Source organism: Anguilla rostrata, chromosome 2, assembly GCF_018555375.3.
Source record: "Anguilla rostrata isolate EN2019 chromosome 2, ASM1855537v3, whole genome shotgun sequence".
Taxonomy (NCBI): Eukaryota; Metazoa; Chordata; class Actinopteri; order Anguilliformes; family Anguillidae; genus Anguilla; species Anguilla rostrata.
Genome location: NC_057934.1, coordinates 36,072,031 through 36,084,289, shown reverse-complemented (window position 1 = coordinate 36,084,289; position 12,259 = coordinate 36,072,031). Strand labels below are relative to the sequence as shown.

The window sequence follows — 12,259 nt, the reverse complement described above, 5'->3', positions numbered from 1 at the left end:
CAAAATGTCTCTCAACCTAGATTTCCACCCCTCTAGACATCTAGATTCTAGCTTTTACTCGCTGGGCAGTTTGGTGTTAGTGATCTAACCATGGTTCTACATGGTCTTAACTCATAGTATGAATATTTTAGGAGTAGTGTGGCCTGTGAGTATCACTGGTTAACTTGCTATGTGTGCACGGATTCCAGGTGCTTAGGTGGAGACATTATGTTCCAAGGTCATTAAACCCAGGGGGTCAAGAGAAGGTCAGCCCCAGAGTCACAGCACTGTCGAGTGCCCAGACTGTTTGTGTTGAGATGAGGAAGCATCAGTTGGAGGAAACTGTAGGTGAGCGATGGCCAAATCCTCTGGCCTTTAGAAGATGAACTTGGATTGGCTTGCTATTCTGGAGAGAAGCAAAAAGGATTGATAAACTGACAGAGTTGGACCCAGGGAGGATGCCAACACACACACATACACACAGAGACACACAGACACACAGACATAGCCAGCGGTTGATAGGCTATCCCCCGTCTGCCGGTGGTGCAAGCAGGATCTGGGAAGGACAGGACAGATGAGCCCTGTAGTCAGAGAGGGGAGGGGCACGAGGCTTGTGGGAAAGACCTGACTGTGTGAAGGCACGTACTATATGGGTCAAAAAGAAAAGGGCCATGATTGGCTGTCTATGGGAGGTGGTGCTGCATTTATTCATGATGGTTCAGCTGCAGCAAGTCTGTTACTCTGTTCCAGTTATAGACATTAATGAGTGTTGCTACAGTTTGTATATAAATTGTGGTGGTATCTGAGTTTTAATTACAAATGGAAGGACAATAAGGATAATTGCAATTAGTGCTTTGGAAGTTGCAGAGAGCTTGAACAGTACTCCCTTGAGCACAACTCTTCCATCTGTCCAAGTCTGCTAAAATGTCTATTGCCTTTACTCTGCATCTTTTGTTCCATTCGCCCTTTACCTAACTAGTTCACAGTCTCTGTCTAATGCTCTTGGATGTCACAGTCTGCATAGTTGCTTTCTGAATTTAAGTGCTGCCACGCTATTTCCTGTAATTTGTGAGAGGAGGGAGTCACATAACCAAGGATGCCCCCCTCTGGGCCTCCCTGCTTTAGTTCGGATATAAAATGGCCCTGCGCAGACGCAGCCGGGGCCAGACTTGCCCCTCTCCATCGGCCACCGCCGCCACGCTGGTGAGTGTTCATGTGCACCAGTGTGCCTGCGCATTTGAGTTTGCCTGACAGAGTGCATGCGTGCTGCAGGTGTGCCGTGCGCCATGTGTATATGAGTGTGTGCGTGTGCCTACTGCATATGTGGGCAGGCATGTGCATGTACGTGTGTGTGTTTGTGTGTGTGTACATGTAAATAATCCTCATCAGGCCTGGATAAATAAAACCTCTATAGAATTACTGTAAATAGCTCCCTGAATTTCAACTCTGCTTTACATGACTATGAAATGTTATTCATGCACACAAGATTTTTATTTTAAACTTGTTGAAATATGAAATGTAAAGACTTAATGTTTTTAAATGTAAAGATTGAATGTTTACAGTTGATCTGATGTGTTGTTGTGTGGTCTTCATAATTTGGTATTATTTATTGGTTACATTATGCAACATACAAATTAGCCTACTGTATATCAATTAATAAATAAAAATGTATTGGTGATGAGTGGCTGTCTGTTCAGTGAAGAAGGCTTCACTGTTAGGGCAGCCTGATGTGGATTGATGTGTCTATGCATTCGTGTTCCATTATAGGTCCCTGCCACTCCATATAAAGTGAGTTGGACACTGAGCCCTTCGGATGCTGAGTCATGTAAGGAACTGTGCTTTTGTGCGCTTGTCTCTCATCCCGTCTTTCTGTCTGTCTGTCTGTCTTGTCACATCAGGCCATGTTACTCCCTGTGTAGCATTTTTCCTTACTTTATTCCTCCACTTTATGTCCCCAGGCCTTTTTGTCTTTCTCGTGTTCTGCCCCCGTCCTGTGTGTGTCAGTTCATACCCGCTAAGCTGGCATGACTGGCCGCAATGCTGTGTTAGACCGGTCCCGTCTGTCTCAAAATAACATTCAAATTCAGATTGCATTATTGGCATGACAACGATAATCTTACATTGCCAAAGCACAGATACACTTACAGACACGACACGCGAAAAACAGTAATGAACTGTGGCATGAAGATATTATACTGCCAGTATCATACAGTCGCTGATGTTCATGACTTTGAAACGTGGGCAGGGATTTAATTTATTTGTCATTAAGTGTTAGACAAGGGATTGGCGATTGTTCTAATACAGTCAATTAAGTTATATTGTACAGATGTTAAAGAAATAAATTTAATCCCTACCCTAAAAAGAACTGCTTTTTTCCTCTGTTGATGCTGCCATCATTTGTTATATACATTGATTTCATAATATCAATATAACGTATGCTTTACTCCATACCTCTTTCAATAACTTTGTGAAACAGACCTGTGTGCCAAATATTGATTTTTGGAAATCAATAAAGCCAGCACATATTTTGATTTCTTTTGTAACCATATTTATCTTCGGTGTGAATGGTGTGAATATGATTTCTTCTGTATTGATTTGGTAGAGATCCAATTTTGCTTTTGCCTAAGACAATGTGCTCATGAAGGATGCATAAAAAGTCTCTAATAATGCCGAAAGAATACCCCAGATTACTGTTTACACATCTGAAAAATCAATAGTCAAAAGTGAAAATTGTAATGAGTCCTTTGGTGCACAGTAGGGAAATTACTTAAAATTCAGTACTCCAACTGAAAAGTTTGAGTATGGTCAAGTCAAGAATTTTATATTAGGTGAGTTTGACCATCTCGTTGGGAATGCTGTTAGGCCACTTTTCTTTACATTTAAGGGCCTGGAAATTCTCCTTGACCTCCTGATCTAAAAATGAAGCTCAGCAATCAGTTAAGAGGCTAAAAGATTCAAATGTTTCAGCATATGGCAATATGCCATTATGAACACTTGAATATTTTAGCCTCATTACCCTCATTTTCACTACATACAGTGAGCTAGCTGATAGTAGTCAGTGAATTCCTTAAATCTACACACCTGTTTTTAAAAAAAGAACACATTTTTGTTCATTTTTGTTTAAAATGGAAATGCCTTTTCAGATTTTCTCATTAATAGCCAACTTGAAAATAGATGGTCAAATTGGTAGTACCTCCCTAGTTAGCTCACACAACCCCGGTGACACTATAGAATTTGGTGCATAAGACTGCCATCAGCATAGAACACCATCAGTTCTGGTCTCACCACCATGAGTGCTCATGGGAATTGTAGTATCAAATCTTATTATCAAACCTCAGTACATTCTTAATACAGAAAGTAGATCAGAAAACATCACTTGCCAAAGTGGCAGGTGAATTGGCAGTTCTCAACCACAGCCATTTTTTCTCATCGAGCCCTTGTCCCTCTCTGTCTGTTGCACTCTCAGCTCCTATGCTGAAGCCTCGAGGTGCTTGGCTTGGCCAAACTGCTCCTACAACATTTTGGCTGTATGTGAGACAGGACCCACTCTGCTGTGCTTTCGGCTCAGTAAGTTCCATTTCCAGCTGGGGAGAGGCTGCATCTCATCTGGGAGATTGCATATGATGGGGACAGGGGCTCTGGTGCTCAGTCTTGCCCTTGCCATTAGAGCAGCCTGAAAACAGTGGCAAGGCTTTCTCTCAGCACTATGCGCATATAGTTCTGTATGTCATTGTCAGAGGTAATCTCTTCAGGGCACTCAGAGATTTCTGCCGCTCATGGTAATGACATCATCATAGGATGTACAGTGTTGTGACTTTTTTTAATGCACCCAGCGCAACTGTCAACTGTGGTTAAACATTAAGCAAAACAAAGCTTGCCCTGAATACTTTTTTTTAAGTATATCCAAAGGGAATATACCATTCGCTGGAAGCATATGTACTGGATCTCTTATCCTAAGAAATATTTCCTCAGGTTACCCGAATACTGATGTTGTGGGCTTGTTTATGGCTGGTCTCTTGTCTCTCTGCTCCTTGTTTATTGTCCTCTTTTTGTCCTTTACCTTATTCATTTCCTTATCCTCTCTGTTGTATTGTCCCACTTCTGGTACCCTTGCTTTTCTCTTTTATTTATTGCTGTTCTCATTTTCTTTACACTCCGTCTACAGAACAGCCTCCGAATACACTGTCCTTATGTGATACTAATGCTATGCTAGGCTCTCATGCTTAACAACAAAGCTTTGCTCTTCTTATCTCATCTCAGAGATGCAGTATCAGAGATTCTCTTTCACTTTCTCTCTTTTTCCCTTCATTTCTTCCCTTCACACACTTCCACAGAAATGAATATTCTCTTTTGTATGCACCGGCTCATGCCCTACAGCAGTTTTCAAAGTTGTCTGTGACAAGCCTTGTTGTCAACACACTGATTAGAAAGTACATATGTTGAAGGGGAATGGAAATTGATTTTTAGTTTAAGATTTAAAATGGCAATGGTACTGCAAAAGGAAGACAGACGGTGTCTGTTACGATTAGATAGGCAAAATGAGAAATGCACCACTACGCTGCTATATTAAAACACATCTGACCTCAGCAAGTACACACTGGTAAGTGAATAAAAGGGAAATGTGATTAACATCAAACACCTCAAACATGATGACAGATCGTTTCTGCTGCTCCCAAACTTGGACAGGAATATCTTTCTCCTTGTCTCCAGTGCCATATTAAAGTATGACCGTGGATCTCTCTATTCTTCCCCCCCCACCTACAGGACCGCACTTGTTAAAGCACTTTACTGTCCAATGCCATCTGCTGATTGGACCGCAGATAACCCATTGATTTTCTTCCATTCAATTACTTCCTTCAGGCTAGGAGATAACTCAGTAAGGGCTGGTCTTGGGGCTTTTAAGAGGTCACTTTGAATTAGAGTTCCTGTGGCCCTGCCAAAACGCTATCAGCCTGATTAGGGTTTAAGCGTTTCCCTCCTGCGTTCAATTCCCTCCACCTCCGTGCACCGCATATCGATGCTGGCCAACGGTGGGGGATAATTGTTTAAAGAATTGGATTTAAATTTGCCAGAATTGCAATGGAGGAGATGGAGAGAGGCAGTTTACTGTCATGCTAATTTTGAGTGCACTTTGAAGGGAAACCACCTAGTTGCAGTGTTGGAGAGGAGGTAGGATGTTGTGGGCGATGGAAGGGTTCCTTTCAGTCTGGTGCATCTGCCCCTGCTGGGGTGGAGGCCTCTGAATGGATGGTGGGGTGTCCTCAGTCTGTGTGTCTCAGTTGCACCCGTGCAGCTCTGTGCTTGTCTCAGTTTCCTCTCAGTTTGTGCTGGGTAACTTGGCCATTGAGATCTGACCCTTGAGAGTTGTTGCACAGTCCTTTCCTGGCCCTAATATTTACATTACCTTACAATGTAATGTCTTTATAGCCTTGTGCACTGAGGTAAAAACACCTCAGTGGACAAATAGGAGACATCCAGCAAGGTTCCTGTCTGATATGCTGCTATACTCCTCCATTTCTGACACTTTCAGCCCACCCAAATCTTTTGTATCCTTCAACCCATGTAACATAGAACTGAACTGTACTCCTATCCCTGTTACCGCCTTTCTGCGCCCTGCTGTATGACTGTAATAACAGCACGATCACTTGATTCTGACATCACCATACCCCGTTTCACATTGCTCTACTACTGCCTGTCCTCCATATAGGTTTCGCTCACACACATAAGTATTCAGCTGTGTGGTTTAGCGCACCTGACTCTAGAACAGTTTGTCTACAATTGCTGGGCACTAAATTAAGTCAATTTGTTTGAGTTGGCTGCGTCCTTTTATTTAGAAAAACATGATAAACATTGACCCGCTGGGATTTTCATTGCGGTTGGTCTGCTGAGTTACATTACAGAATGCAACCCTGGCACCCAGCTAGTAGAAGGAAGGAGAAGGCACTTAAGATGGAATGGTAACCAGATTCAGAGAATTGGAGTAGATCCCTCGCTTCAACATGGAATTATGAAGTCACCATTGTAGGGAGACTAGAGGTTTTATTAAAATTTATTGTTTACATGTTTTATTTATTTAAACACAATCAGAAGAGATTGAGAAGTCGGCTTTATTTGCTCCGTTTTAACCCACCAGATTTGTTATCATGGCGATAATTTGACGTTGTATACAAATGGAAATATACGTGCCAGGTTTGTAAATTAGATCTAGTTTGTATTTTTCCGTTCCTATCAGTGTAGGTAAACATACATTGCTCAGATATGAATGTGTATGTGAATGTGTACATGCATAAGCTTGCTGTAAGTCCCATAAAGGACAGTGAAGGAATTGTACATGATGAACAGTTTTGAAGCATTCTGAAGAATTTAATATCCCTTAAAAAGTCTAGGTATGCCTTGTTGAGGAAGAGTGACTTCCATAAATGTTTTCTTTGTGCAAGTCTGACTGGCATGACCTGTCATATAAGCCTGGTATGATCTCTTATACACATGCAGTCACCCCCATCTACAATACCCCAACATTGATCTGTCCACAAAATTACAAAGGTTTTAAGTGTGCATGTGTCATATAGCCAGGAGGACTCGATGACTCTGCAAGAGGACTTACAAATGACATCATGTCCGTGACAAAGCGCAGAAGATTGAGAAACAACTAACTGCCTTGCGGGAAAGAAATTGAAATTAAGGTCTGAGGAAGCTGAAACAGAAGTCATTGGAAAGGCATTCATAAAATTAAGTGAAGGGATTGGCAGAAATCTATCAGCAATGGTCTGAAGGCCAGTACCAGGGTGCCGGGGAGAATTCTTAATTTGGAGAGGAGCAAATTAAATTTCCTGGTGGTCCCAGTGAGGTTTCAAGGCCAGGGTGTGTCAGGTTAGGTAACATCACAACTGCCTCTCACAGTCCTGTCCTGCCCCCCTGTGTTTCAGCCTGTTTTTGCACCTTATCACGCAAAAGATAATTTACAAGTGTTGGTGAAAAGAAGCAGGTGCGTGACCTGGCCACCAAACCAAACAGAAATTGTTCAAGAACCATTTGACATTTTAAGGGAACGTCAAGTCTATTTCTCTTCCATGGCGATAAAAAGGTAACCTCACTATCTATGTGATTTATCTGATTTATCTGTGTAGACACACACTCAGGGGTGGTACTGTCCATTGTGCCACCACTATATGTGTATTAGCCTCTCTGGGATTGGATATCGGGGTTTGCGGGGAATCCCATTTTCTTCCTCAGCCAATGATAGTGTTTCCCGTGGGTTCTCGGTTGTCTTTTCAAATCAAGGCAAGGTTGATTGTGGGCTAAATCTTTCTGAAGGTCGACCTGTATTGTCAATCAATGTCTTACCCTACAGCTGCTGTAGCTACATGCTCTTTTTTTCTTTCCCCTGTGCACTTCAAGTGGTCACTAGGATGAGCCTAAGCAATGAAGAAACTGCACTCTTGTGCATTAATTAACTATTGGTAGGAGAGGGGGAGGAGTTGCAATGGACAAGTTGCTTGCATGTGGATGTATATAGGGTTGATTCTCATAGCATGGAAGGTGCTTAACCCCACACTTACTGGTATTATAATAACGCTGGAGGAGATAAAGGGGTGGGGGAGGTGTGGGAGGTATCGTGTGCAATTGGCAGGAGGACTGATGGGTAATGAGGATGTCTCCCATGAGGGAATACAGCAGTAATGGCATCCCTCTGTGGTCCTACACAATGCAGTGAGAATAAAATCTATTATGGGTGGAGGGTGATAAAACCGGAAGTGGGGGTGGTGTCGCCTGGAAATGGGTGGGGTTAAACATGGAAGCTGTATTATAACCCAAAAATCCCAGATTTTTACCATTATAGTCACTGACACTGCTATTGATGAGATGTTAAAACATGAAAGTCATGGTTTTACAATTACACCAACAACAATTCAGTTTAATTTAATAAAAACAGCTAATTTGCTTTTTAAAGCTGTATTTAACAAACAATGACCTATATGCTAAATAGTCATAACAAGCTTTTATAACACTGAGGTAAACAAATAGTGAAATCAAGTTTCAAACATGGACAGCATGTTTTTATAAATCTAAACATAGTTACTCATCCTTACTCTGAGCTGCATAGTACAAATTGCATGAACCCCACCACCACCCCTACCTGAGGAGCACTGAAGTCAGTTATAAACTGCTAAAAATAATTTTATAATAAAAAAATATTCTTATGAAATCTTCATTATGAACTATTACATGCAATGAACCCCAAATAAAATAAAAAACAACAGAATGTGAGGCTAAAATGTTTTGATTTTTTTTTGTTTTGTTTGATAACACTTTTTCTTTCCTCTTTGTTGATGCCTCACTTTACCAGTGTGTTTGATTTGCATTAGCTTAAGTAAATTAAAGAAAAAACCGTAATGCTTCCCAAGGTGGAATACATCTTAAGCTATTACGCTTTACTCAAGCCACCCCAAGTTGTATTTTTGCACATGAGCTGGGAGCAGTCTAGAGCGATGGGGAGACACATTATTACTGGCCATACTGAAAAGTTGCCTGAAACACCCGTCGGGGGGCAGGTCGGATATTTGAGAGCCTCCTGAGCCAGTGCTGGGTGCACCATTAGCCAACAACCTGTGTCTGTAATGTTTGAACTCTTGAAAGGCTGCATTTTTATAGCGTAGGCATAATACCGCTATGCTGATGCCCAGCGGCGTCAGCTGTATCCAGCTTAATAGGATTGATTTCTGTACCGGCAACAACCTAATTTCATAAAGAATACATAATCATATGTTGCAAAACTATTTTCTTGAAATAAAGGAGACGACTGAATCAATTTCAGCATTTACATTTTTAAATTATAGCTGTTTTGTTAGTTCAGCTAAGGGAAAATGTATCAGGACATGGACTATTACAGGAACACAGAGAAAAGCGCTAAATGTGTATCATAAAACACAAAATGGAATAGAAGTTACAAGTACAAAGTGTAATATTTTGCTATAAGTGCAATAAGTCATTCAGCGCATTTCTTTCTCCCTTCTCCTGGAAGTGTACTTCTACATAGTCACGCACAGTCGCTCTCCTCTTATCAATTTCACAGAGAACGCGCAGCTTCGGTGATTTGCTTGGAGCACACGCACACAAATCAGTTATATATTTCACGCAGTTGTTGTGTAGCTAAAATGTTTAGTTTATTCAAAGTCTCAGTTTTAATGAAAATGAAATGAAAACCCCAAAATATATATATAAATGTTGTTCTAAGCCTATCATTTCTATAACTACAGTGTCCACGATTATTCATCCCCACCCTAAAGGCTTTATCAACCTCACCACAATTGCAGTGAATGAATTTTCAGTGATTACAGGTATATGTGCGAAATTAGTTTCGATAGAGCTTTATTGGGAAATTCGTGACAACGCACCAGTCATTCAATTGTTGAATAGCGTGCCGGGGTAGACAGCGACATGTTTGCTGTCTACTCTACTGGGTAAATTTTTAAAACACAGTCAGGTTATTGTAAGCCCAAATATTTAGGAAAGTCGTGGAAGGAGGATATAGCATTTAAGGCATTGGAGCCATTTTAATTTTAAAGTCTCCAAAGCCCCTTGGCGTTGCTCTGGCCTATCTAGTGTTAAGGGAAACTGCCACTCACTGTCTCTCTGCAGGTGTGTGTGTGTGTGTGTGTGTGTCTAATTGAGAAACCTGGTGCTGACTTCTGAGCGAATGGCATGAAAGAGGTGGGAAGAAAAGATCCGAAGACTAATAATATTGGCCAAATTCAGGAGGAGAGAACCTTCGGAGAGAATGTATTATTCAAATGTTGCCGAATAGCTATGGTATTTGTATTGGGCACCATCCCTAGAATCTATGCATGGCCCAGGGCGCCTGGACTGAAGACACAAGCAAGAACAGATCGGAGTCCTGGAGCAATCCCTGCAATCTGTGATCTTTTACTATTTATGGACAATAGCTCCTCTTGTTCTGTTTGTCTCTCGCTTTTCCCTTACCAGTCCACTGTCCTTTCTTAGTCATTTCCATTATATCTTGCACTCTTTCCTCATGTCCCTCAGTGAGTCCGATGTGGCAGATGTGACTCTTTAAACAATCAATTACAATTTAGCTTGCATTGCTTCCATCACACTCTTACATTACAATCAATCAAGTATGGAACAACTTTAAAGGGACAGTTCACCCAAAAATGAAAGAAAGCTGTTTCCACTTACCTGGAGTCCCATCTATCCATCCATATAGCATTGATTTGACAAATGTTTTAGTTATCTGCTGCAGCTCAGCCTGATGCAACAGACTTCAGTGGGACTAAGTTTTTGTGGCACTGAAAACACCAAAAATGTATATTTGAATACCTCAACAGTGACGTCTTTTTCAAAATATAGTGACATAGTTACTCACAAACATCCACAGACCTTGTTGTGCAGTTTCATCAAACGCTGCTTTCTACTGAAACACGCCAACTGTGTATATCCATGCAAAGTCTCAACCAAAGCATGCCATTATTCTGGGGCACAGTGTCAACCTTGTTAAAACAATGTTAAAACAAGACGTGTAGCTGTCGTACCTGTAATGTAACAGGGTTTGGCAAGGTCAGGACCAAGTTGCCATGACTTGGCCACCCTGGAGTCCCAACAGGCAGAAAAATGATTCACTGCCTGAAAAGACATCTCTCTTAGGGGATAACTTTGCAGGGAAAGGCCATTCCTTCATTCCCTCATATGCTTAGATGAATGTTTTAAGTTCTAAATCTAGCTCTATTGTGAAACACGCCTTTGCAGAGACTTGACAAAGAAAAACAAAAGTGGACTTTATTGTCCTTGGTCAGAGAATGAATGAATTCTCCAGAGATTAAAATAGAGGAACTTAAAAACCACCCCTCAGCGAAAAATGTACAAGACTCCATTTCCCGTCTCTTTTTTCAATCTCAGTTGGACTGGGATGGAAGACAGACTGGTGAAATGGAGGCGGCTCAAATGTATGGCCTTTGGGGAGTGTGCTCACAGACCATCTGAGTCTTACTGCATTGTTTTCGCATCCTGTTTTCAACTTTGTTTCCTTTCTCTTTGCGTTTTTTTCACTTCATATTTTTGAACAACAAAATAAAAAATAAAAATAGAGCGTAATCCTGTACTTACATCTGCCCTGGTGTGGGCAAAAAAGGGCAATTTCTCAGCTAGATTCTTGTAGTCTCCTCTCCATCCATCCATGCAGTTACTTCATTGGCTATATCATTAGGTCAGCAGGTTTCACCCTACAAGCATAACTTTTTAATGTGTAAGGAGACACTGGACAGCTTTCCCTTTCTCGGCTCAGTTTATTGGTGAGAGTGAGATGTATAAAATCTTGTTTGACTATGTTTTGCCATTTAAGTAGACATTCCTCATACAGTGCAATATTACACAGCCATTATACAGGGCAACTCAGGGTCTAATGTCTATTCTGCCCTGTAGCTTGTAGCGGTGGCAAAGGATCATGTTCAAATATATATTTTGAGGATTGGTGCTATAATTTGAAGTTATTAGTTGTCCAAGTTTTAAATTGGTTTTGAAAAGTGTCTCAGTTTGCTAATCATTATAAAGACAGATCCCTGTGTGTTGAATTTTCCCCATGTGCAAGCTTTTGTTTGCATGAAGGAGAACAAAGTTGCATAGTCAAAAAGTTTTAAATCACTCTCTAGGCTTCACTCTTGGCTTAGCACCCCAGAACATGGGGTGTGGTTGTACTTATTTACATTAGCATTTTTCATTACGCTATCTTAATTATAAATGTCTTACGGTTGTGGAATTATGATCTGTCTCACGAGGGCACTAAGTAAAATATAAGCTACATAGAAAAATTTGTTTTGTGCCAAGAGTTATTCGTGGACGTTATTTGGCGAAATAGCCAATGTGTGGCGATGCATTCTTATAAATTAGTGACAAGACCTGACTGTAGCCTACGGAGTTTTCACAGTCGGTGATCTGTGCGCATTGTCGCTCGTAACGCGCGTTCTGTGAGCTTCGGACAGCGAATGGAATGGGTGTCAGTATCGAGAGTGAACGGGTACACGTGAGCATCCCTTGAAGACAAACTGTTAGAAAGTGAATTACTGTGCGTAGCCAACAACACGGATATAGTAAGGTTATTAATTTAAAGACATTCTCTGTCAAATTTAAGGTATTTTGGTCGAATTTTCGTGGATCGCTACTGATTCAACAACTTTAATGTTATGTTTTTGAGGATGGAGAGTTTTGGGAGATGGGTGGCAGAGGAAAGAATTCGGCGTACGGACCAGACCGCTGCTTAACAAAAGCG

The 12,259-nt window shown here is 41.2% G+C and overlaps 1 protein-coding gene across 7 annotated transcripts in view; it reads left to right on the top strand.

Annotated features, from left to right (window-relative positions):
- The window catches only part of LOC135247895 (gap junction gamma-1 protein-like), a 64,111-nt gene that overhangs the window by 5,397 nt on the left and 46,455 nt on the right, over nucleotides 1-12,259 (top strand). For 3 of the 7 annotated variants that reach the window (XM_064321858.1, XM_064321860.1, XM_064321859.1), the window contains exons 1-2: nucleotides 23-1,182; nucleotides 1,747-1,804. The gene's annotated coding sequence lies outside the window, so the exon portion shown is untranslated. Of the gene's footprint in view, nucleotides 1-22; nucleotides 3,547-3,570 lie in introns of those variants that run through there. The other 4 variants (XM_064321861.1, XM_064321864.1, XM_064321863.1 and 1 more) reach the window with 4 other exon arrangements.